The sequence below is a fragment of the Temnothorax longispinosus genome, chromosome 6 (genome assembly GCF_030848805.1).
Source record: "Temnothorax longispinosus isolate EJ_2023e chromosome 6, Tlon_JGU_v1, whole genome shotgun sequence".
NCBI classification, from domain to species: domain Eukaryota; kingdom Metazoa; phylum Arthropoda; class Insecta; order Hymenoptera; family Formicidae; genus Temnothorax; species Temnothorax longispinosus.
The window spans coordinates 22,682,935-22,707,537 of NC_092363.1; the positions used below are offsets into that span (position 1 = coordinate 22,682,935).

The 24,603-nt window shown below is 37.8% G+C and overlaps 1 protein-coding gene and 1 long non-coding RNA gene across 7 annotated transcripts in view; one reads left to right on the forward strand and one right to left on the reverse strand.

The window, feature by feature from the left end:
• Amph (amphiphysin) overlaps window positions 1–24,603 on the forward strand; it is a 38,011-nt gene that overhangs the window by 4,231 nt on the left and 9,177 nt on the right. The gene's annotated exons all lie outside the window — the stretch shown is intronic.
• On the reverse strand, window positions 7,974–20,960 carry LOC139815189 (uncharacterized). The gene is made up of 7 exons (XR_011732686.1): window positions 19,398–20,960; window positions 18,915–19,131; window positions 17,131–17,304; window positions 16,744–16,804; window positions 15,771–15,952; window positions 15,304–15,474; window positions 7,974–9,024 (listed from the first exon to the last, which is right to left on the reverse strand). It is a non-coding gene; the product is annotated as an uncharacterized lncRNA (long non-coding RNA).

Consider the following 24,603-nt stretch of genomic DNA (forward strand, 5'->3'; position numbering starts at 1 on the left):
ACGGGGTTTGAGTTCGAGACACAGATAAAGACTCGAGAACTCGAATTTTTCCCGAAACGTTTCACAGAAACACGATTACTTTTGAAGAATATCCCTTTCAATGTTCCACGACGCAACGCCTAATCTTATTTCGGTATTAGTGCGCTATTAGGTCTCAAATTTATATAGCGTAAAAATTTGACAGGTAAAAAAATGTAGCTAAATTTAATTGTAAAATATGGATAACTAATATTTTTTGCAGCGAGAGCTATAGTTTAGCAATAGTAGCAAAACCTTTTGTTCTCGCTGCAAAAAATGTTACTCTCATTGCAAAAAATGTTAGTTATCCATATATTACGACTATTTTAGCTATAGTAGCTAATCTTTTTTTCCGTGTACGGACGATAAGGAACATTAACTACGTTGATAATAGTCTTATCTGCTGAGAGTGACTAAAAGCAATAACCAATATCTTTCGCGCAACACAGAACAGAAAAGTGCGTTTACACAGTATTTATAGCACAGGTAAAGAGAAACAACACGTATAGGAGACACGTTTGTTCGGCGACTTTTTAGCGGCGCGACGCATTAAACGATCCAACATAATTGCGTTACGGTTGCGTAAGTCCGGGATCGTTATCGCACACCTTTTTAATTAAATCGATTTTAATAATGTAGCGTATATCTCGTTCTTTTAGTACTACAGAATTTCTTCAATAATCTTAATGAATTATCTCTCGAACGAATGATCGTTCCTCACACGTAGGATAATCGGTAGAGCAATCACTGCAGCGTTTTACAACGGCGAATTCGCTGCTCACGAAGCAAATAATACTTATTAGCTCGTTTACAGCGATATGCCTTTCGTAAATTACAATTTTTACAACTTCACATTATCACATTATTCGCGGGCATACGCTTGATAAATATCGCTTGATAAAATAGTCATCGGCATAACTTTCTCACAATTTGTTAGCCACGAAAAGGAATGAATGTTCCGTCGAAAACACTTGGGGGATTACGTCGCACCGCCAGAAGCAGCGAAAGGATTAAGTGCAACCGGGCATTTTTTCGCGGAACTATTATACACGCGCATTGCAAAGTAGGAAGAGGTAACACCGTAGATTCGATCGCACGTATCGGCGCTCGCATGCCAAGGGTTCAGCTGACACTCGAGGCGAAGAAAGTTAGTGTGGGCTGAGGATCATTAAGGGGCCTTCACACGACCGATAATCAGCAGCTCGTGTATCGATACTGTTGCTAATTGTGCACACGAGCGATAGACTCCTGCTGCAAAATTATTGATACCGCGCTATAATGGTATTTATAATGGCAACAAAATGTTAAGATATATAATAATAATAATACTGGCACTTTCCTCCAGATTTCCTCGACTCGCTCCCGCTGTAATATACGAGTAACTCTTTGCTGCTGTTTAGCATTCAAATAAATTAATTCCAAATCTTGATTGTGGAGAATGTGAGGACAGTTTAAACGTGAGTCTCGAAGCTTTGAAACCGCATTTGACGTTAAAGTCTGCAGCGCGAAAATATACGGACGTGTCTTCTCTCGCGCACCGCAGAAGTGCGAGTTGCGGTGTCGTATTAGAATTTGCAGACGTTCGCGTTTGCGGACCGCAATAAAACGGCGCCAACGGCAAACGTGTTTCTTTCCTCTCGCTTTTTTTAAATACAGAGTCTTTCGCGACTCATGACGCCTCGAAATGTTATACGCGAAATCATCGATTGCCTTGACGCATATAGAAAATAGAGCAAAGATGTCGCGTCTCGTCAGATCTATCTATCATTTTCTGCAACGGCTGTCCATCGACTTCCGGATGTCTATTTCCGCCATCAGGGTTCTAAACGCCGGGACGTTCTTTATAAGGTTGTCGCCGGTTTGTTCGCGACGCGAAGGAGAAGAAGTCTCTCCTGGTCACGCTCTCTCTCGTCGTTCTCCTAGACTCGTTAGATTTCTAAGTGTGTCCCACCGCACGACCGGGAGAGACGGCTACTATTCTCGTCCCCGAGACGCGTTCCCGGACAACCCGCGACAGTCGGCAAATATATCTACGAGCCCGCTTTTGAGTTTCGCGGCGTTTCACATTTCCGTCGCGCTGCCGCAACAGCGGCTCTCAAAGCTAGCCAGAATATTGTACGCAGCACAGTCATTTATTAATAATAATCTGTCTGTAAAACCGAAATTTTTTAACTATCGAAATTTTAAATCCACTGGCCTCTCGTGATCTTTCGAATGTTGGTCCATTTCGCTTAGTAACTTTCAAACCTGTTTAAACCCGTACAAACCTGAACGAATAGTTAAACCGCAATATTCATAACTGTTATTAATTTTACAATTTTTCGTTTTAGTTTAGCTTTGATTCGCTATATAATTACTTGTAATTTTTGGCGCGCACACCTATACTCTCACTTCTGTTACGTGTAGGGATATAATTTACGCTTATTTTACTTAAATGATATATCAGGGCATCTCTAAGAAACCCCTCCATCTATCGCGGTGTTATATAGTCACATGTGTACATAATATATACATGTATATATACTTGATATAAAATTGCAATCCGCGCTTACTCCGGAGCGATCACGAACACGTCTAGATTTTGCCATGTCAGACTGATTAATGATACGAGAAAATTGTATATATAGTCAGCATCATTCGAGAAAGGATTATACTTTTGATCCTTGACTCCTGGAATCTTGGTAACACATTAATTTTTATCGATAAAATATGAAATATAACCACGGAATAATGTTTCCTTTATGTCATTTCAATGAAAATCCAACGCTAATTGCGCAATTTTCCGCTAATTCTTGCCGAACCCCGACCTTGCACATCGAAATTCTGAGTTTAGCTCGCGGTATAACCTCGCTTCTTCTACTCATGTTACTGAGAGTGCAACGTGCGTAACAGCGGCTAGCATTTTACACGTTACGCAAGTCACTTGAATATGAATACACCTTATATCAGCATTTCGCGGCGCGCAACTTGCGTTATCTTGAAGCGCGAAAAAATGAGACGAGACGAGGCAGCCGTTTAATGGCCCCGCGATCCGAGCTTTAATTACTCGAGCGCTAATTGCCGCGTCTCCGTTATTTCGTCATCACTTTGGAGAACTCTTTGGAGATAGTCCAAGTGATAGTCCCCGCGGTCGTCGCACGAAGCTGCATCGAAAGAAAGGCGCAGTTGAGACGAGCATCCGAGGATCCGAGTGACCTTTCTTCTCAAATAGAAAGGCGTCCCGCGGTGCACACATAACGCCGCGAATAACAGTGCGTTAGTGTTTCTCCTTCGCGAAGACAATCGAGACCACGCGCTTAACCCTTACGTTTACTTACAGGCGCACATGCACTTGTCTTCTCATCGAAAGGAAATGCGATTCTCGCTGAAATAACAGTCTAATAAAACTGTCATCGTTGTTTGATACCTTCCGTATTAAAATATTTGGCAGGCATTTGTGAAACGACCTTTTTTTCCAACAAGTATTTGCAAAGTGATTTAACTCAACTTTGTTACCGCGATTTGCATTTTATAGATTTAAATGATGATTGATTCAAATTGGTTTGGTAAGTTGAAATCACAGTGCTGTAGACGAGAATGATGATCTCTGTCTGTATTTATTCGCGACGATTGACGTAAAGTCTTTTTTTATCTATTATCGAACTTATCGATGTTATCGATTGTTTAACCAGTTTCTGTCTTCGTTGCGTTTCACTATTTTGCGTGTCTATCAATTGCGATGTTGACCTGTGCGACAGCACATATAGATGCTCCGGTTTTCTACTAAAATTAGCGACACCCAGCGTGCGCCAAAAATTCCTTTCGTCTTTCGTCCAATGCCTCTTCCGTCTTATTAACGAGGTAACAAGCGCGATAAAGATTTTGTTTGTTCTCTGGAAACGCTACAGCGATACTGTGAAAAAAATCGAGAAAGCTTTTCGAGAAAAAGATTTTTCCTGCTTACATGCATCACGCAGTACGCTTTAATCGTATTCCTAATTATTATTTGAATCAATAAGCATTAAACAAGCGAAGAATTATTTCCTTTTTTATATATATTTTTTTACATTTTAGATATTTAAGGATTTAATAGGAAATCATGAATTTTATTACAGAATATAATGTAATTTTTAATTAAAATTTTTTATCTTTTTTTAATTTAATTTTTTTAATTCTGTAATAGTTTATTTTTTACAAGCATGTTGTTAAAAGTATTAAAATTTTGGAGATCGATTGTATTCCGAACTTACACGTGTTCACTTGTTCTCTCTGCGTAACATTCATCGTGAAGACATCGCTTCAGCAAAGCTTGGCGCAATCTCTTTGAAACATCGTCGTCGAGAGTCGATAATGCTGGCCTGAGTCCAGTGGACTCGTTATAAATACGGCTCACGACAAATGTAGACGGAGACGGTTGTCGTTCTTAGACTCTTTCTGCCTCTCGTCACCCTTCATGTCATATTTTTTGTTCTCGTTGCTTGCCTTCTAACGACACGTTTCTACATTGCGCTCGTTCTTCTTTCCTGCTTCTCCTGTTTGTCTCCTAATGACGCGTTTTTACGTTACACTTGTTTCTTTTCTTACCTTCTTTTTTTATTGACGTAACTCTCTTTTTTTAATCTTTATTAAATTGTTTAATATCCATCTAAATATCTATCTAGTTAAATGCATTTAATGAAATCTCTTTCGAAATTACAATTATAATAGGTATAATCTATCCTCGCGCGCACTGAAATCGATATCGATATTGCATTTTATTTTCATTGCATCAATAAAAAAAATTTAATATTTTATATACATATATGTCTTTATTTTACTTTATTTTATTATTTATTTTATGCATTCTCCTAAATTCAAATAAGATTTGTAGAGAAATTGGCGTTTTACGGGGAAAAAACAACCAGTTTATTACGAAAGAGAGAAACAACTGATTTGTTATACTATAATCTCAATGTTATTGCTTCTATAATTAAAATCGAGAGTGCTAATTCATAAGGCTACTATCTGAAACACATAAATTGTAATTATAAAAAAAGAAATATTAAAATAAATTGCTACTTAATTATTATAACTATATAAGATATCGTAAACAGATGTCGAAAATATTTAGTGGTTTCGGATGCATTGAAAGTATTATAGCTACACAAGAATGAAATGACTAAAAATAAAAAGTTAATAGTACATTTTAATATAATATATTTCTTCAATTAATTAATTATTCTTGAAATACTTGTGCAGTAGAGAGTCAGCATACCCCACTTTAATATTAATTTTCTACTGATAATGCATGGACGATAAATTCCAAATTAAAATGCCAAATTAGTAATTGTGTAATTAACATGTAATTAGGTTCTGAATCCAAATTTGCCTGTTACGTCATGTACCGTATGTTTCACGTAATATACATTACTGTGGAAATCGCGCGGGCGTAACACTATGTTCCGGATGACGTTGTGGCTTGCGAGTATTAATAACCATCAATTCCCGCGACCACCGATTTTCAACGCGCGACTTTATGCCGGTTTTTCGCCCATTTTCTACCAAACAGGCGAAACTTACTATTCAAAAGAGGGTGACTCGACGCACGCATTTACTATCCATATCTTTATTAAAGAAAGAATCTTTTTTTCAAATTGGAATTCTCAAACCGAAGTTAAAAATTGATTTTTAATTGACAATTCTCGAAATTACATTTCTAAATTCTGTAAAGTTCACAAGAAGCTTTATTTCATATTTTCTGCTAATGCTATTAGCAGTCACACCTGTGCAACAACAAGATAAACAGAGATTATTTACCAAGAAGAATTTTTTAAGCTTCGAAAAACTTGTAAGATAATCCTGACGCGTTGGTGTTGAGCAAAGATCTGTTACAGCCACCTGTGAAACAGGATTCTTCGGTACCGGTTCAATATTCCGGTCTCCAAATCTTTCCTCACGGCATTATGAAGGTCCGTTTGAATCGGAGATCGTTGAAATCCTCGTCTGTTTCTTAAGATTTGTTTCTTTAAAACCGTTGAGAAATTTCGGTGTGCAAGGTTAAGGCCGTTAATTGGAATTAGCATTGCATATCTTATTTTTTTTTTGCAGATCAATTGTATATAAAATTATTCAGTATATCAATTTACATCGCGATTTTAAAATCAGATCCAAGATATAATCAAACTCTATGCTGAATCAATACAATATTAATTTCATCCTCTAATCAGCTGTATTTAAAATAATGCAGTTATAATACTGATCAAATTGCATAATTCATACAAATGTCGGAAGTAATAATACGAGAATACTTAATACCAAGGTGAGAGATGATATATGCGTTTGTACAAAATATAGCAATGTTCCTGCTGATTTACAAGACTTCTGGTATTATCCGAGCGCAATGAGGCCGAGAACGCCGTTACATATCCCGGTAATACGGCAACTCTCGCAAGTGTTCGATCGCGAAGCGATCCGGCCGGCTACGAAATGGAAACGGGTCTCGATTACGGCTGTCCGAGGAACAGGATTCGATCTCCGGGTGGACGCCGCGCCGGTCGCGGTATCTTCGCGTACGGTAACGGGAGCTTCCCCGAGTCACAAGAGAAAGAGAGAGAGAGAGAGAGAGCTCTCGTCGTTGCGGCCGTCGTCTTCGTGGCTGACCGACACACCGGTCAAATATATACGCGGAATGCAGGCACGACAGGAAGTGACGAGGGCGCGCGATCGTGCCGCGGGAGGAGGGAGATCGCGACCCGTTTCGTCCGCCGCCGCGTCGCGCTGTTGGAAGCGGAAATGGAACGGAATCGCCCGGTCGCTCGTTCCGACCAATTGGGTTGCGAATCCAGGCCGAGATCACCTGCTACACGACTAGCGGCAACACGGCCGGCGCGGATCTAGATCCACGGTGGATGATCTGTGGCGACCCGGCGTGACGCGCGCGGATTCTCGGCGCTACCGCGCAAAAATAGATCTCGCGCGCATCGCGCGCGATTTTGTTCAAAATCTTTGACGCACGCCAGAACGGAAAAACACGCCGCGTGTCTTCTAGAATTTGCTTTTCCTGCTCGGCTATTTGTTTGGATTGTTAGCACGGTAGGAGCGTATATTTATCCGCTTCATGAATATGAACTAACTAAAAAAGAGGAAAAACTTTAACCGTTCTATTCTATTTTTTTACGGCAAGATAAATTAGTATAATAATAAATTGTATACGTACTTATTTGTATCTGTATTTTGAAGAGTTGAAGTTTATCCTTGTTTGCCATTGAGATTTCCCTCTCTCTCTCTCTCTCTCTCTCTCTCTTCTCATATTTTAAATCTCTCAAAATTTATAAATCTTCCGTTATTAAGGAGAATAATAAAATTACTTGATTCTTCCATTCTTTTTCGTTTACTTGAGAATTCACCGTGGGCGACATCTCGATGCGTCACGCATGCGAGTTTTCTCGATTTGCATACTTGATTCGCACTTGAATTATCCCGGTTGATCCCATGGCGGTCGCTGCAACGCCATTGAGCAGTTGATTTGGTCACAAAACGGCCTCGTAGAATTTCAAAGCGAACCTTATACGAAACTCGATTTGTCATAAGCAACGTAAATCTTGATTACACGCGTTTTACGGTTTATGATGTAACCCCGCGGGCAGAGCTGGTTAACTTGGGTGTTATTAGGCGTGTCTACCGGACAGCGATTAGGTGTTGATCGTCCGCGTGGCATCTATCGATTATACTAAGTGCGCGAACGCACATGATTTACACCGTGTAAATTGTTTTATCTAATTGATCCAAAAAGGAGATCGACAGCTCTTTGCCTCGAGTGGTGCATGTCTAGCTGTCTTTTGTATATATTCTAATATATGTATATAGTAGGAAGTTTTCACGAGGGATGCACGATAGTAGCAATTAAATTTTCTTTTAATAGTAATAATTTATTCTTGTCACTTATCTATTTTTACATTTTCGGAGGCGACCTAATTCCATTAATCTTCAACGGGACTCTGTCCTGCCGTGGCTAAAATGCAAAATTGCCTAATTGCACGCCTCGTGCGCATGCAGGTTACGCCCATTTGCACCGTAAGTGGATACATTACCGAAGACAAATAAATCGTTAACGGTGACTGTCCTCCGGGAAAAAAGCAAATGAAATTACGGTGGAAGGAAAGTTAATGGTCGTGCACGAGACAAATGACAAGCATTCGCAGGATAATGATGGTTCTTAGTGATAGAGACTCTGGTTTGGTATTCCACATCCAATACTAGACACAATAGCGGTCGATTTTTAATTATTTAAGAGCTCAATATAGTTTATCGTAAACATGATAATTATTAAACGCATCAATTTAACTCGATCAACCCGCACGATTATTTATTTGGAATGAATACATTAGCTGGTTTACGCTATATGTCGTCAATGTTTGTGCACGGTACTGGGTTATGACCCAGTTCTAATATTAGAGAACACGCCAGACGCCATTGTCAGCCGCCAAAAAAGTGAACGCGACAGGCGAATACCTGAGTATACCTTTCAATGAGAACATTTAGCGCGAGAGTTTGTCTCAAAGTATCAAGTATCGAGTTCGCGTTTTACGTAACACGTCAGACATTCGTCTCTGCGCGGTAACAATCTTATTCAAATTTACGCCGTTACTTTGATGCAAAGATAAATTTGGGACGTTCTGGGAATTCAAATTTGGAAAGAGAGTCGTAATTTCATGTACAAACGAAAACGAAATGATTTAAGAAACGCGTGCATTTTCAAGGTAAACGCAGCCATATTATTATTATTTTATTTATTTATTTATTTATTCAGTTTTCTCTTCCATAGATGCATTTATATGCTGCTCGTAAGAGGGACGATGCCTGAGTCTGGATTTAGACAGGTACTTTTCCTGGCTCAGACTTGTCCTGACCTCCTCGTTTGCCAATGCGCGAACTGATGTGTAATCCTGATGCGGTACTTAACCCAGTAGCGAAGTGGCGTTTGCGTCGCTATAGTCCATGCAGTCCAAATACCCCGTCAGACTTGTTCCAGCTAATCCCAGATTTAACCTGTAATAATTTAAGCGTTTAGAATACGCGTTAATCCGTTACTGAAATAATTTCAAATAAATCTTAATCTTGGATAATAATCTACGAATTAAAAGACATTTGTTCAAACATTTAAATTATACTTATTTTACTAATATAGAAGCAATTTGTTTTACTGATTAAAAACATTATAATAATCAAACAATTATCGTGACGAGTAATGCGACTGCGACTGCGATTAAAATTTTTTTTAAAAAATACAAAAAAACTATAAAAAAAACGATGTAGCACTGTATCACTTTGCGTAACAAATTTAACAAAGTATTGTACATATTTTGTCTTATCCAATTCTGTTCGTTATCAATCAGGATATATTTTCATATCTCCCTTGCATGTCTATCATATTTAATTCGATTGTGCCAAAGTGAGTGTGCCTTAATAGACATCTTCTTGCGTGAATGCGGCGCTGAGAATACTTTTTTGTCATGTAAGAGGGGAGTTATTGGCGGGCAAAATTTCAATTACACCCGCTTCGTGAGGGTGATGGCTCGATGAATAGACCCGACCGGCGTGGCCGACAAATTTGATTGCGTTCAATTAGGAGAATCGAGTCTCGCGATTGCGTGCGTCACTCTCGGATCTGTGGCTCTAACGTACGCTTGGACGCGGTCCATGAATTCACGGAACCGGGAAGGGCTGCAATAATACCGGCTGGATTATAGCAGTCTGGCTCCGGGAGAGAGGATTTATGGCAAGCATTAAATCGTAAGTAACCCGAGGGAGTTGCGTATATTCCGAATTTTTGCGTATATCTGAAATTCAATTAATATCTCTCTGGCGCTGAGCAAGAACGTAAAATTACTATTGTTATAGTATTAAAGAGTATATAGAAAATTAAAATTATAGAATTTTTAATTTAAATCTGTAAATTGCAAGACCATAAATTTGTGGAGCCACGCGTCAAAAGTTTTTAGATCTAGAATCTACTAGACTCCAAAAAGTGATAAGATCAAGAATTCAATAATAACAGATTTAATCATCGTTGAAATGAAGAATCTAAAAATTTTTCTGATCTGAGCATCAATCAAAGATCATGCGTTAACTTACCCATGCCTTCCGTTAATTCAATTCTGACTCAATCGGTTTGCAAAATGCAAAGATAGATACATTCATGGCGCTTTTACCGGGTCAGTCGAGAGGTGTGAGGATAATTCGTTTCGCGGATGAAGCGCATAATCGCGTTCGACCTTCGCCGCGGTTGCCACTCGATTACGCGCTGTGCCGCATCGTCAAGGCAATTCAGTTTGATCAGCTCGCACTCCTGACAATGGGGGTTCGACGTGCCTTAACCCTTCGTGCACTCGGCGCGTAGCACGAGCTATCAAGGCCTCTTTTTATCACGGTTAAGCCGCGTTAAGCATACCGGAGGACTCGAGCCGCTTGCGGCGCGAATCAGCGAATTCGAATCGCGAGTCGTGTGCGTGACGGTGTGTGAAATTTCGTAAAATATATTTTCTTTAGGAATGAAAGTATCTTTACGAAACCTCGAATTGCGATTATTATCGCTTGGGAAAATATTATCGTTAAATTTTAGGCCGCACTCAGAGAAAAAATTTGTACCAGCAACTAGAATTTTTTTTGTTAAAACGACTAGAAATTTGTGGATAAATAGCGCCTCAACTATGTATAATATAGTTGTAATAACAACAATAAATAAATTATTTAAACTACAAGAAAGTAGTGGCATTAACGAAAAATATATTGTGTATGCAAAAAGTATGTTGTAGTAACATGAATAATTATTCATTGTAGTGATATCAACATAATTTTTAGAGTTGTCTAATAAAGAATAATTTCTTATTTGTTAAACTAAAAGATTTATAATTAATATACCTAGGCGACTAGCGCCTGAAAATATCTGCTTTGGTCCCGTAGGGGGTCTCCTTATATACAGGTCGGTGCGGAATTTTGAACTCGAGAGAATGTACGGGCGATGCGACGCCTAGCGGCGTCGATGCAATCTATTTATAATCCAAAATTGATTAATATATATGTGGGTGAACACACCCTGACTGGCGAACCTTAGAAGGATCGCTGGAAAAACCCTGCTGAGCGACCCTAGTTATAGAAATCGATGTTGAATTTTAAACACGCAAAAGTATACTGGCGATGCACCGCGTAGCGGGCGCGAGCCGAACTCTCTCGCCGCGCGAGTCCGCGCTGCCGCCCGCACCGGCTTCTGGAAGTATGCTACACAACAAAAAAATATTTGTCTAAACAATAAGTCAAGGAATTGTCTAAACTTGAAAAATGTTATTGTCATATCTTGTTTTATGGAGTCTATATAACTATAATAATTATAGTTGAAGCGCTATTTAACTATCAACTAATAGTTGACAAATATTGTTTCTGTGACTATATTTTTATAGTATTCAGTACTATTTAGTTCCTATTACTTTGGAAAACTAGTTACAAGTAGTTAAACTGCAGAGTTGCCAAAAAAATAGTTGCCACAACTATTAGGATTTCTCTCAGTGCGACAAAAGAAACGATTACTCTCGATTTTGTGTTCATATTATAATCCTCTGTAGTCATTCGGTTATTTGGAAACGATTACTCTCGATTTTGTGTTCATATATATAATCCTCTGTAGTCATTCGGTTATTTGTTCTTTCTGAAATAAAAACGAGTAATTCGATATATGCTTTTAAAGGAGTTCAAATAACGCGGATTAAATCTTTTTAATTCTCTGAATATGAAAATTGTTCATTTATAAAGCATCTGTAGTGGTCTAAATTAACTTATACATATTGCATACGTTTTATCTTTATTTTCATAATTATATTCTACAAACAGTTTAGTGCCAAAAATTTATAAAATGCATATTTTTATTTATTATTTATCTAGTTTTGGAGAAGCAGGTGTTTACTAGAAATGAAAAAATTAAGGGAATTAACGAAGTGACGCGCCATGCTGGACTGACAATTTTCAGCTGCTGAGAACGTACACGAATTGTCGATGAATAATTAAAACGCGCCGACCTCTGCTCCTAGAATGAGCAACCTTGTACATTGTGTACGTCAGCTATAGAATTTCGGATCGCATGGTCGGAGAGGAATCCCTATTACATCTCGCCATAGCTCAATTTATTATTCGCTATTTGCAGCAGTATAATCAAGCATGCTAATCGAGTTAGCCTTCATCTGCATACGACGCAACTCTTTTAGTATTAACATGGTTATTATCACAACGCTGATACGTAAATATACTCATGATTTAGATGCACGAAATCCAGTCACCAAGTATAACACTAAAAGGGTTTTAATGTTATGTTTCAAATACATGGGAAATTCTGTTCAAGATTTTGCAAATGACAGATCATCTTTGGGAACAAAGCTTCCGAGCCAAACCACACGAACTTATCGCAATAATGCTTTAATTATAAGTACATACATTGATGCCCATATACGAATGACAAATAGGTCTTGATATACCTCTGTGAAGTTAGCACCCCATCTTTAAAAAAATTATTTTTTTCTTTAAGTTCTGAATGCACCCCGAAGAGTTCTAGAGTTCCTTGTCAATTTTAGAAATAGTTCCGGCGAATAAAGCTAAAAAAACCGTTGATTAATCTTGGGGGTGCTAACTTCACAAAATGAAATCCCTAAATCAGCGATAACAATAAAAGTATTAAAAATATTTAATTTTGCCATTAGGATTTCTTTTAGAACTCTTGAGGTGCTACCCAGAACTCTCAACAGAACTCCCAGAACTTAAAAAAATTTTTTTTTATTTTACTCAAAAACGGAATATATCGAAAACTTTTTATATATCGGTCGTAGCGCCTCGAACATTAATAGTTTTTGGTAGAACTCGTGAGGTGCTACCCAGAACTTCTCATAAAATTGCCCGGTTTACAAAAAAAAAATGTTATCCTTCGGAACTTAGAAATTTTTCGACCCGACATACGAAAAATCGCGAAACTTTTTATATATCGGTCGTAGCGCTTCGAGTCTTAATAGTTTTTGGTAGAACTCGTGAGGTGCTACCCAGAACTCAAAACAGAACTCCCCAAATTTTAAAAAAATTATTTTAATTATACAAAAAAATCGCGAGAACTTTTTATATATCGGTCGTAGCGCTTCGAGCATTAATAGTTTTTGGTAGAACTCGTGAGGTGCTACCCAGAACTCTGATAAAATTGCCCGGTTTACGAAACAAAAATTTTATCCTTCGGAACTTAGAAATTTTTCGACCCGACATACGAAAAATCGCGAGAACTTTTTATATATCGGTCGTAGCGCTTCGAGCCTTAATAGTTTTCGGTAGAACTCGTGAGGTGCTACCCAGAACTCTGATAAAATTGCCCGGTTTACGAAACAAAAATTTTATCCTTCGGAACTTAGAAATTTTTCGACCCGACATACGAAAAATCGCGAGAACTTTTTATATATCGGTCGTAGCGCTTCGAGCCTTAATAGTTTTTCGGTAGAACTCGTGAGGTGCTACCCAGAACTCTGATAAAAACGGTTTACGAAACAAAATTTTATTCTTCGGAACTTAGAAATTTTCGACCCGACATACGAAAAATCGCGAGAACTTTTTATATATCGGTCGTAGCGCTTCGAGCCTTAATAGTTTTTTGGTAGAACTCGTGAGGTGCTACCCAGAACTCTGATAAATTGCCCGGTTTACGAAACAAAAATTTTATCCTTCGGAACTTAGAAATTTTTCGACCCGACATACGAAAAATCGCGAGAACTTTTTATATATCGGTCGTAGCGCTTCGAGCCTTAAAGTTTTTGGTAGAACTCGTGAGGTGCTACCCGAACTCAAAACAGAACTCCCAAAAATTTTAAAAAAAATATTTTGATTATATAAAAAATTGCGAGAACTTTTTTTATCGACCGTAGCGCTTCGAGGCATTAATAGTTTTTGGTAGGACTCGTGAGCGAATTCTGATAAAAAAATTGCCCGGAGAAACAAAAATTTTATCCTTGGAATAGAAATTTTTGGTCAAGCAGAGAACTCGAGAAACCAAAATTTTAGGGTGCTCGACTCAGAACAGTTCTTGATTATGATATTGCATTAATTTGCTGTGCTTTAAGAAGCAGTTAGTTTGAAATAGAACGTTAATCCTCAATTGTTTATGCGATTATTAAAACGACGATGTTGCATCACACTTGCAATTAATTGCGTCACTCATAAGCATAACAAAGTGTGCAACAATATATTCCTAGCAACTCGAATAAAGTCGTAAGAAATAATATTTTTACTCAGTTTGTAATAAATCAGAAATTAAATTATTAACCATATACTGGTTATATTTATGTCTTTATATTTAATATTTTAAAATTGCAGTATAACAATATTCTTAGCATTTGCATTTATTTTCATCAGTGACTGATGATTGTTAAATAAGACGACTATAATTGTAAAGCGATTAATAAACGTTACATAGACACGTGTCATCGCACGTGTAATTACAAATTTCCATAACGCATTCGGCGTCGTTAGAATGAGCGTAAGAGAACCTTAAAGGGACCGAACGCTTTGCCACAATTCGGGAACCAAATAAGTACCAGTTGTATGCATGATGATTTCATAAGCATCATCCCGCGACTTCGTCGTGCCTAATACGGTGATCATCTATTACTTGCCCAATTAGCATACAGTGCGTTGGTGGCACCGTATGCTAATGTATAGTGTAGACTGTATAGAGTGTGTAACGTGAGCTGCAAATACGCAGATCTGTCTATCAAAGGAGGATAAACAAATTCTGGAGTTTATTTTTATTAATTTTGCAGGGGATTTCTAATATAAAGATGTTATAACACAATTTGTTTAATCTACTACGTTGTGTCTATTCCATAAGTAATTGACATAATAAATTCCTTAGTAAAGCAACGTCAACTCTATTTTTTATTATATATATCTTTACAGTGGGCAGAAAAGTTTAAAAACTGTCTTTTTACATTAAAAATGTTAAGAAATTATAGAGGCAAGTTCTTTCTAAAGTTGACACTGTACTCCTCGATAAGAATCAAGTCAAAATTAATTAGAATCTGTAGATAAAGATTTCTGGATGAAATTCATGGAACATTCTGTATATTTATTGTTTTATTTATTGCAAAAAATTAAGGAATTAAGTAGATTAATAAACTTACACACACTCAACGGCGCGGCGCTCAACGGTGTTCAACGGGATTCGGTTATTACAGAGATAGAAATAAAACACTTAAAGTGTCAATAGAACGAGCGTATATCTAATAATGTAAGGTCGTTTACATTATTACCTACCTGCGCAATTTGTAATTTCTACACGTGCCAGTCTCCCTTACAACAGCCGCCGCTTTAACGAGTGCCACCCATTCTCATTGTCTAACAATAAGTCAGATTCCGAGGACTTGCTTGCCATAATTATATGTAAAAGGCAGTGAGCTATGAAATCTTTCAACTGGGTTAGTTAACCTGTGACATAATAGCTATAAGTACTGAATCTCAGGATTGACGTATACACATTTATAGTCTTTCAAAAATATTTTACACGGATAAATCTTAAATTAAAAATTCCAAAATTTAACTTGCGATTGATTTAATCGACTAGAAGCATTGAAACGTCGTTGAAGAAAAAATCTTTCAATAAAATCCTTCTATAAAGAATATCGTCTTAGCATCAAATATGCAGTTTTTATGGCGCATTCCGCGTAACCGCATACGGTTGTCGATATTCATGGTATTTGGAGAGACAGACTGAATAACAGTACCGGCACGATATTAAATTTAAACGTATCTGCCTTTTGAGAGGCCGAGTAATCGATCAGCTGTTTCGGCATTCCTTGTATCTCTCCGTCTCTCTTTCTCCGTCTCTACCAGCTTCGGCCGGTTACCAGCTCGAGCCGGGCTAAACATCCGAATGGTTCCGTTAGCTCAACCAGCCGCGGGATGCCTAAGTGAGAAAGAAAGGAGAGGCTGTATGAATGCAGCTCCTTCGCAAGGACGATAACGGCGCGCCTGTATCTTAATATCTTGTTGTACACTCTTATAAATGCCATCGCGTTAAAAACTAGGCAACGCCAAGCAATAGCCAACTAAGCGTTACAAACTTTCAAAGATAAATATACTGTACACATGTTTGTGTGTATATGTATGTGTATGCGTAAAACAAAAATTTATCAACTGATAACAATATAATATGTACTTTAAAGCATTATTGCGATGGCTTTAGCTGATAATTTGACATTAGAAACTTTATTTCCAAAGATGTCTTGCAAGTGTTTGTGTATAATTTCTCACTATTTTCCAAAAATATATAATTAATATATAAAATTATTGGGGTATTTGTTAGTGTGTTAGTAGAAAAGCGAGGTAATTTCTACTTTAAAATTGTAAATCATAACTAATTTACGATAGCGTCTCTTCGTGGAGCATCATACTCGATAAATTAGAAGCCTGCGATATTTTCTGGGAATCTTTTCAATTACTTCGTAGATTTTGTTAAGCTTTCATAGGTGCGTATATTAACTGGTGCATGGCCAACAACGTTGCAACCCGAGATTCGGTATGTGCAAACACTGTTGCTGTGCCATCATAAATTTAGAGCGGCCCGATCCCGCAAAATGTCTTGCCAGAAATCCCGTTATAACGAATTACAGCAAAAATCCGTTATAACGATCGAGTATCGACGATGTAACGAAATTTGATTGAATCTATTGGCGTTTTACCATTATCATTACGTACCTATCGCGTGTCATCCAGTCTACATTTGTCAAACAGATAAAATTCCTTGGCGATTAAGTATCTGAAAATATAATTCTTTCTTATAGAACTTTGATAATCATCCAATATTGTGGTTTGCATCATTATAGTGGCAATTGTTTCGATCATTCAATCATTTATTCGTATGTATTCAAAAGTTAGCAACGATGGATCACTATCTATGAGCGGTATTCTCATAGTCGAATCTTATATTGAAAACCGTCTCTTAAGATGTTATGAACCATTCACAGAGCCATATTAGCATCTTAATATATTACTTAAAATAGTTAAAACAGCCTTGAAATAAGAATGGACTATGAATACGGGCCTATGTTAAAAAAAAAAGGATTGACTTAGCGAGGTACCTACCATTTGTTTCGGTAGATAGATCGACTCTTGTAAAATGTAAAAAACATATGATCTGGATACCAGGAGGATAAAGTCCGTTCACTTCGCGCTCTTACCTTCTTTTTTCTCCTCTCTCTGTATCTTTGCTCTTTTAGCTCTTTATCGATCTTGCAATGGCATACTTTTAACTCCGATCTGTAGCATGAAGAAAGAGAAATATAGGTGCAATGTTATACATATGATAATTTCATGGCATAATTAAATATCTTATCACTTTATGCAATTTCGTAATAGCAGAATTGCAATTCGATCATTAATTACTGAAATATGTAATGTTAAAAAGCGAAAGAGTGTTTGCAGGGTATTTATTTTTTGTTAAAGGAAAGTCCGCTTTTCCATTTACAATATTCTTATAATATGCGTTATCCCATCTTCTACATGTAACCGTATACGATAATATAAATATGGAAATCTAAAGTGTGTTCCCTGTGGAGCTAATCTAATTAAAAGTCAGCGTGCAAGAAATTGTGCCATATAATTGCAGTCTTCGATTATATGTATATCTCGTTTATTCTTAAGGGAATATATAGATATATAATATGTGACTTTCATAATAACCATATAATGAATGATACGCGTATTGCGATGTTATTCTAACATGCATGTCGCGATGCACCGGTTACAACTGGCTGTAACCGCCCTGCATAGACGTCATATTCTTCGCATCGTTTCTTTTTCTAACGGTGCACGAAGTGCTCGTAAAACTCCCGCCTTGACCTACAATATCAGGTTTAGATACCGGGCAAAATATAATTAGTAAAGAGCGGTGGTAATGCGCCACTATTAAGGCGTGACTTTAACAGCGATTTTACGGCGACGCAATAAACTGTAACGTCATCCTGTTATCACAATGTTGCACACAATGTCGTGTATATAGTAACTTTGTATGCAAAATTGCAGTCTTCTTAACGAATCGTTGATCTTAGTATTAACCTCACCTCACTATCCCCACGTGTGTTGTTGCCTATATGTCAATTATGTGCGAATTAATGAAATAACTCAATGTAAACAATGTTGCCATTACTATTTATAGATAAATAGCAAAGTAGGAATAATTTTTCTTTTATAGAATATAAAAGGAAAGTTTCATACTAATTTTATAATATCTATAGTAATTTTTTCATAATTATATAATTTATTTATTTATTTATTTGGCTTTACACGATGTGACAGATTATGCCGGCATAGTTCGTCAGAGATTGCAATTTCACTATTTCATAATGCGTATTCAATTGGCAGCCCTTGACCACATATTTCCGTCCTGTCATTATGCACTTCACTTCGTGGCAGCATAAAAGTTTCAGACGAGCATTTCAGGGACAAAACATGAACACACTACGAAATTGGAATCGCATATTTATGTTAATTTATTTAACTTTCGGAATTTAGCTTTTGAAGCGGAAAATATTGTAGATGTCCTCGCAAAACTGGCAATCAAAGCAAATAATTTATAATAAATATAATTTATATATGTATTTATTATAATAAATTAATATTAATACCAATATTAATATTAATTCAAACTTAATGTCTCGATATGAGCTTCGTAATGAAAACGTATACACACAATATCTATTTATGACACAGCAGAAATACCTATTTATTTAAGTACAAGAATGGTATTTAGGTATTTAAGTACAAGCTATTATACTATACGTCTCTCTTTTTCTCTCTTTCTCTCTCATTGAAGAGCGAGAAAGGGTTCAAGCCGTGGGTCGCGTACGCATGTACGGGCAACGAATTACCGTTCGCCGATGGGCGCCGGATTGGCCGCTCGTGGCGAACGGCGGGCCGACTGCCCGAGAGGTTGATGTCCGAACTCCGCGCCAACATTCCGACTCCTCTCGTTCCTTCCTGGTGGTCTCCGCGACTGGTTCCGCGCACACGGCTCCGGCGCGGCCGAGAACACCATCCGCGAAACGCCAAAAAAAGGCTTCGTCGCTCCGCTCGCTCATCGCGATCCTGGAAAAACTTTATCACTTTCGTTAACGGATCGCTATCGCTATTGTGGGATTGACCCACGTCTTTTAGATCTTTGTCACATTTTGCATACATCAAATCACAGTATATTTTACAGATTTTATATCGCGTTAAATATTAATGACATTTAAAAAGTTTGCCGTGAATTCTTATATATAATTAACAATCTTGATATATATATTATTTAGTATATGTTAGAGTAGAAAAGGTTTTTTTTAAATAGAATATTTTATCATATTTTAACTTACATAATTATATTAATCTGTATTGAAGATTACAGTACTTTTATAAACCTTATATAAAAAGAAATGCTACTTGAAGAGACATTTAGACGTTTCTCTTATGGCATTACAAGTTCGATTTATATAATTTTCGCTCACGGCAAAAGTACTTCGTATTTTTTCCCCGCATGACACCGTCTCTACGACAATGGTTCTCCCGGAGCACAATGTGAACCAGCAAGTGGCGAAACGGGGCCATAGGATGGCACAATAATAGCGATGCAACGGCACATTCGCGTCATCTGCTCGACTATTAATAAACCCGAGAGAGGACCATCTATTTCGGAAACGACACGTCCGGGTCCGTTCGGATTTGGAACCAGCGTTATTAAAAATACAGCATCCCCCGAAGCATCCCGGTGCATAAATGCAGATTTACTTTCATTGTCCGATAAATTAATGTTGAACTCGCTGGCAAAAGGAAGCCTAAACCTTCGAAGAATCGTACTTCACATACTTATATAGGATACGGAAATGTAGTTCTGACTTCAAAGCCCAGAATTCTAGTTCTTTTCTAACGCTATCTATTTATGTCATCTGTATTAATTATCACCACTACCAATTAGTATTATTACTCACACACGTGAAGTTTACCGACACACGAATGTGTACCAGCACCGAGACAGCTGTAATTGGTCGCGTTCCAATGCTCGATCATTGCGAGTAGGTATCTATTTTCAGCTACCGGTAGTGTATATATAAAAGAATTAAAAGAAAGTAAAAAAAATTATCTCGCCGTCATTATCTTTATAATATTTTATTTCTCATATCGTCGTATTAAGACGCAGATTAAATCTCCGAGGTATTCAGACCAAGTTATAATTGGATATACAGTTCTAATGTAAAACGAAAGAGTCGGGACGTCTTTTCCAAGAAAATTCTGGCCCATATGTTGTTCTTATCATGCACGCAAAATAATACACACAGCGTGTACCCACATACAACTCTGCCTTCATCGCGTCAAGCACCTGGAAAATCGAGTACACACAAGAATAGAAATTCGCGCGCGGCCGCGCCGGAAAGCCGACTCAGAATTTTAAGTATAAATTCTCTCGGGATGGGCGACGTAAGAGTGAACGAGTCACGACGAGGAATCTTCCGTGTACCCGTTAGGCGCGTTACCTATCGCACGAGAGAAAGTTTTCCTATTTATACAGAAAACGCCGGAAGCAGCGAGTATAATTGAACGAACTGTCGAGGATATAATGTCTCGAGGGGAAAAAAAGGTTTCTAGAGTCGCGGCGCAATTGGGTGCTGATATTTACCTTCGCTCGAGCGAAGTCGTTGGAAGGAATTTCATAATAATTTTCAGGCTTATTAACAAGGTTTACAGAAACCGGTGATATTTACGGGATTTTAGATATTTTTAAAATTTATAAAATTTGTGAAGTTTGAATATAAGCGTTTTTTTAACAGTTACGCAATTGACAGAATGTTCGTACCATCTCGATGCTTAAGTCCTCGTACAGTTACAAGCACGCTAATAATATTGTATTAATAAATATATGCAAGTCGGCTACGCGTGTAAACGAGTTCAGTCTTCGTTCTCACCTGTTGTACGAAGCAGGTATCGAACGGAGACTACGTTAACCGGATAACGGTACGAAGGCGCACGGAATCGTGACAAAAATCGTGTCTCGTGTCTCTCGGACTGGTGAAAACACCGCGCACAGTCGTGCAGTAGGCACCTTGTCGGTCAGACGTCGATGCTTGAACGTCTGTCAATACCGTACCAATCAGGGTCGTTGCATGCATTAATCTCGGTTTACAAAGGTTGCAACAGAGAATCGTGGCCAATTTCACACGCAAGATACATGATTTTCGTTGAATTTAAATGATCCTCGAGAATTGAAGAGAAATATATGTAAATTTCGCTTGGATTTAGATTAGCTCGAAAACAATTTGCATATTGATTATACCGTAGAGGTATATAGGCAGGTATCTTTGATAACAAAGTCTCGCGTTCTTTCATAAAACAAAATATTTCGCGAAACAAGTATCACGATGCGTAACGGTACAGCCGATATACCGTATAACCAATAGGATGTGGTATATCTGCTTATGTTTGTGCTGCGTCTGCAAGTGCAACTTGCGGGGCGAAATTTTTCGCGGCACCGCCCGTGACTCATTCCGAGATAACACTATTTTTGTTGCTCCGCTAATACGCGTACTCGCCCGAGGCTTATCTCGCGATGAGAGCACGTTCTCTGTAGTTGATGATTCATAAAAAGATCGTATTAAATATCGAAAACAACAGACATTTTAATCTCACGCGCTCTAATCTCCTTTCTTTGTCCGACTATCATATGTGGTATATACCTCGTCGCTTGACGTATCGGATAATTTAAACGTTAGCTTTCAGACTTTACGACGAGACGTTCAAGATAGATACCATGGCGTTTAATCCGAATTTTCTACGTTAAATTTCCTTGAATGATGCATATCGAGTTTAACCTCTTTCATTTAAGGAGAGACCACTGCTGTCTTAATTTTATGGAGCGAGATAGAAATCGTAGCAACAGTACCTTTAAAGCTGCAACGAGAAAATTATATATGGCAGACAGGATGATCTTGACCTGAAAGTGCACGAGCGAGTTAATAGGATTAATCTCTCACTCTCCTGAACGACCGAACCCGAGTCTCATAAGCCTGTCGCGATTCAATTCCTATTAAAATTTTCGTATTTTATCGCTAATTACGTGCAATTGCAATAAAATGATATGTATTGTTATTTATTATTTAAGATGAAAAAAATTAACGTCAAGCATTTCTAGTTCTGCATTTTGTGCTTCAACATCACGAAATGTAATTTCTTTCTAAATGGTCGTCCTATTAGAATAAATCACATATCAGGCGATAAATAACATCGTTGCGCGGGTTAACCGCCTTTAATAACGCCATAGAGGTAGTTGAAAGAATTAATCTAAACGTTTGTGCCTCTGATAACAGGCGAAATGTCGGACGCGTGCAACACATGTGTTTTATTAACTGCTCTCGTCGAATAAAGGTAATTAAAATAAAAGTTCCATAATTTGTTGCACCTGCGATATTATCTCTAACACACATAATATCAACATCTTTTTATATCATTGATGAATCGACATAATTATGCAATAAATTATTTCTATGTGAATGCTTGGGTCCATAAAGATTTTAATGTACGATGATACCGATGATACCGTATCAGAGATGTCCATTTCTTTTACGTATCAGTTTCAGGAATTACATCATTATGAATCATCATATGACAATTCTTTTATCGTGTCAGATAAATAAAAAGATAGCCATTGCCTTTATGGTTGATGTAACTTCGATAATAATCGATGTCCTTTCTCGGAAGAAAATCAATCTTACTCAGAGATGATTAATTTCGAAAATTCTAAAGCTAATTAATCATTTCGTCTGTCTCACCCTGAATGTAGATTTATCTCGCACTATACTTCAGCACGTTTATACCGATGAACTACAATGTACATACAATTTGTAAATTTGCGACAATGCTCATTCGAGGTCGTGATAGACGACGGAAGGTTAAAGTGACGAAGGCTTGAACTAGTTCGACGTGTGTCGTTCCAACTCGCTGGCGTTACGAGAGTCGCACCGCGTGTAACCGGCGGCGGCGCGATTAATTCCCCGGGAAACTGGAGAACGGAAATTACTGGATGATACAACGCGACGCGCGATTTCCTCTCGTTTCTCCGGGACGGACGGGACGAGAGGAGAGCGAGACGCGGACGATCTGCATGTATAGCAGAAGGTCGGCGTACCTCTCGCCTCCGCGGCGGCGGCGCGGCGCGGACAGATCACCGGCGCGGCTTCGCGAACGGAATCAGTCGGCGATATAGAGGTGGTTACGCAATGGCCGACTCGCGATTTCCATCACGGACGTTCCAGCCTTTGATTTCTGGCCCAGCCCAAGAGAGACGGTCGACATGGGCGCCGGCAGCATCTTTCTTCGCGTTCCAGTCTAATTCCCAATCTCTGAAATATCAAGCTACTTTTTTAGCAAATGAAAGTAGAGGGGATATTTAGAGTTTAATATGCAAAATGAGAAAATATTCATTAAATTGTGAACTTATAAAAATTTATAATGCGCACGTTGAATTTATTTTATAAATACATTATTTACTATTATTTAATTAAATACTTAATACTTTTTCTGGTAAAATTGGCGATAATAAAAAATACAGAAGTTTTTTTTTCAATTTAATGATAAAGTAATCTAATTTTAAATAAATTTAAATATAATGTAAAGTAAAATATTTCTCAAATATCTCCATGTAAAATACGATCTTAGATAAATCTGAGATACTATATAAATTTCTTTTCTTTCTGTACATATTACATTTTATAGTAGATATCATGATTAAATTCGAAATTTGAAGATCAATAGAATTTCCAATAGTTTGCTGATAGCTTTAGATAATTTCTCGAAAGGGCGACCTCTTTCCCGCCATTGAAGATCGTACAGGTGTCACGGAGGTAAATGAAAATCGACGAATGGCATTCCCGGCGTGAAATTTCTCCGCGGTCGATAGCTATTGTTACATCATCCGCATCCTTTCACGTCGCGCCTTATTGCCGATAACAATGGCAGTGGAGTACGGAGGCTCCGATAGATTTCTTTATTAACTCGGCAGGAGAGGTTGAGGAAATAACGCGAATATAAATCACTTTCACGCATTCGACAAAATTAATTAGCCGTTTATTATTATTTTTATCGGTATCCGTTAGCACTTTTTTATTTTATGAACCGATAAGGTTTTAGCAGGGTCTGTTATCGTGCATCTCGTAAATAAATTCATGAAATATAGGAAATGTTTTGACACTTGGAATAGGCGTGAACTACTTACACTGATGTTCTTTAACTTTGACGCTTTTGTATTAATGCACGGAACGTCCGTGAGATAATGTTAATTGAAGTTTAAATAACAGGCCCGATTATCACAGATCTTCCACACGATGCGATGATAATGCAGGCGGTGTTTATCGTTTCGTGACGAGCACGGTTCAAAGGCCTCATTTGCGATAGCCATGCGTTTACCCGCATTTGTAGTCAACCATGAGAAATGTCACATATTTGATATACTTTACTCCGTGAAGTTTACAAATATGGAGATTTCTTTTGCCTTACGCCAAATTTTCCCTTTAACAGAAATATGACACATAAATA